Source organism: Gorilla gorilla, chromosome 8, assembly GCF_029281585.2.
Source record: "Gorilla gorilla gorilla isolate KB3781 chromosome 8, NHGRI_mGorGor1-v2.1_pri, whole genome shotgun sequence".
Taxonomy (NCBI): Eukaryota; Metazoa; Chordata; class Mammalia; order Primates; family Hominidae; genus Gorilla; species Gorilla gorilla.
In genome coordinates this window covers 91,742,224-91,745,500 of record NC_073232.2, presented here as the reverse complement: position 1 = coordinate 91,745,500, position 3,277 = coordinate 91,742,224, and positions in this window count along the sequence as shown.

Genomic DNA, 3,277 nt, shown 5'->3' with positions numbered 1-3,277 from the left:
GGATAGCAGAATCCTTCCACGCTTGGGTGGAGGTGGGAGAGTCAGCTGCTGTCCCTGGTGCTCCCACAGCTCGACCTCAGCTCACCTCGGCTGCTTGAGCCACAGTCCTTGCTAGGGCCTGGGAGATGCACAAGGCCAGGTGGAACGGTCAGAGGGACACCCGGGAAACTACAGGTTAAGTGCAAGAAAACAAATGCAGGCAAAGACCTTGCTATAGTGACTCTGTGTAGAAAAAATCTGTAATTATTTATTTTATTGTTTGTAACTTTTTTTGCAATAATCCTTGCAGTACAAATGATCTAAAAAAGTACATTTTCGTTTGAAAATAAACACATAACTGGATTTCCATTCTCAAGAAAGCAGATGATAAATATATAACCTATGTAAAATGTTTATAGCCTCATCCACTAAGGGTCTATAGTGATATCACTGACCACATAAATATAGAAGACACATGTCTCTTAAAAAAGTGTTATCATAAACTTGAACATGTGATAGTTATTTTAAGGAACCTATGCCTACAAAGAATGTAAAACATGAAGATATGTAAAGTACATTTACCTATTACACTGAAAAAAATGTTTCATATTTATTTAGATTGTCTAAATTAATTTTGTTCACTTTAGATTGTAAATTCTTCGCATATAAAAAATTAAGTGATAGCTGTAAGAGGTTGTCTGGAATACCCCAAAGGGAATTGTTCATACTGTGAAATAATGTCACTACCATATTGATGTCATGAGATTCTTCAAATTAAAGAGCAGTTAATTCTAATAATAGGTTGCTTTTAATCCTTTTTATGGGATCAAAGTATAGCTTTTCATCCTGTCAAAGGTGAAACTCCTGACATTATTTTAGATGTTACTGTAAATTTAGAAGAACATAAAATTCACTGATTTTTAGTATATTAACTACGTTGCACAACCATCACTATTATCTAACTCCAGAGTATTTCCATCATCCCCAAAAGAAACCCTGTACCTATTAGCAGTCAGTCCCAATTCTCCCTTTCTCCCGTCTCCTGGCAACCACGAATCTACTTTTTGTCTCTATGAATATACCTATTGTGGACATTTCATATAAATGGAATCATAAAATATATGGTCTTTTGTGCCTGGTTTCTCTCACTTAGCAAAATGTTTTCAAGGCTCATCTATATTGTAGCATGTAGCAACATAAATTCATTTTTATAGCTGAATAGTTTTTGGATAGATCACATTTTTGTTTATCCATTCATCAGCTGATAGGCATTGAATTGCTTCTTTTTTTTTTTTTTTTTTTGGTCTATTTTGCGTAATGCTGCTCCAAACATTCTTGCACAGTCCTTATTGATTTTTAGGGCGACGATCATGGATCCCAGGCAACCATCATGGGTTGATCAGCAATTGAGTAAAGCTGAAACCAGTATTTTATTTTTAGGTACTTTTCGGTTTCTGTTATGATCTTGACAACAGGGAGTGCTGGGTTCTGGAACATAATTATGTTCTAGGAATTGGAGATTGCTATATTTTCTAAAATCTGTAGATGTGGAACACAGTGAGGTCTAATTTTGTATGCTCTGTGAATGCTTTGGATCCTTAAAAAGGGAGGCTCCTGAGGGACTTAGCAGCAAACAGACACAATTTCTGAGGTCCGGAAGGAACTGCACCCACTCCACAGAAAGACAGTCAGACTGCAGTCCCTGAAAAAAATGCAGGTGGAGAATTCATAGAATTGAAATTGAACAGAATGAGAAGCTGGGGAGAATGATTTTGCATTTAAGGTTGGGATTTGGGGCTTTCATTTATTTGGATTCATACCACACAACAAAGACAGCAGGTTTTTTTTTTCTTTCAGATTTTCACCCTTTTAGACTTTAAATTAGATATTTGGGATTTTAATTTTTTAAAGGTTTTCATATTTGAATTTAATCATATCATTGGAAATTATTAATGGGAGGGAGATTATATTTAACTTTAGAGCATCAGTATGTATTAACATATGATTGTTGGAATATTTTAATGTTGTTATTTAATCTCATAGCATAAACTTTGAGGGCTATATTGGGCAATATATAGCTGGACAAAATCTGAAATATGAAATAGAACAGAAATGAAGTTTCAGCTTTAAATTCAGAATGGCCATCAATGACCTTAATGACTTCAATTAATATACAATCCTGTTCCATATCAGAGCCTGGAGCAAAATCTAATTCTTTCAGCACAAAGAAAGATCCCAGAAGGTCCCAGAAAAATCCACAAAAGAGAATACAAGGGCAACTATTTTATTAGAACAAATATTTTCTTTATTATGGTTAATGTATACATGATAGTTCTATGCTAAGAATGCCTCACTGGCATAATCTTTTGAGGGCATCCAAAGAAATAATTAGAGACCCACATTCAGAGTAAAAATTGAAAAGATGTAACACAAGATAAGTCTTCTATTCAAAGGTAAGAAAAAGCACAGGAAATGAGGATTATATTATCACTTACTCTTCCATCTGTAAGATGGAAAGTTTGTTTTGCTGTAGATTTTTAAAGCAGCTTGAGTTTAGAAATATTAAAGTGTGAAACAAAACACCTAAGAACTTTCCTCTCACAGTACAATCTTTGTTTGCATCCTCCATTACCAGGTGTATAAAAGTGGTGATCAGTATTTTCACCTTGGACCAAAGCGGAGGATAAATTTGCCAGCTCTTCCAGTGTGGGCCCTGGGAAATAGGCTGGAAACCCACTATGTTCTTTCTGCCTCCTGAACTGCCCATACTAAGTGGGGTTTACCCACATTTCTTTTATTTGCTGCGTCTTTGCTTACTTCTTTCTTGAAAGTGAGTCACTTTTCCAGTTCAGTTATTTTATCTAAATTTGGTTCTAGCTTTGTGGTATAAGTTTGGACCTGTTTCTAGCTTCAGTATGGAATTACATACTTCTCAATGTTTTTACTTTTTAGATTCACTTTGGAGGGAAGAGACATTTCAAGAATCTGTGATTACATGGCCATTGTATCCAATAGTATTCTACTTCTAAAAATGTTCCAGACTTTTTGAAAAATATCTGGCATATTCATTTGATCAATGAATGTGCATTATGGCAGGTGCTGATGAAGAATGCCATACATATTTAAAGTGATCTGTAGATTTTTTAAGTTGGAAAAAAATTCTATGAAAAGTCTCTTCTAGCTACCAAAGTCTAGTAGTGTTGGGAAAAATCACATTGTTGTTGTTTTTTTTTTTTCAAACAGGATTAAATGAAATGTTGCATAACTAGAGTTTACTATTCCACCTGGCATGGGGTGA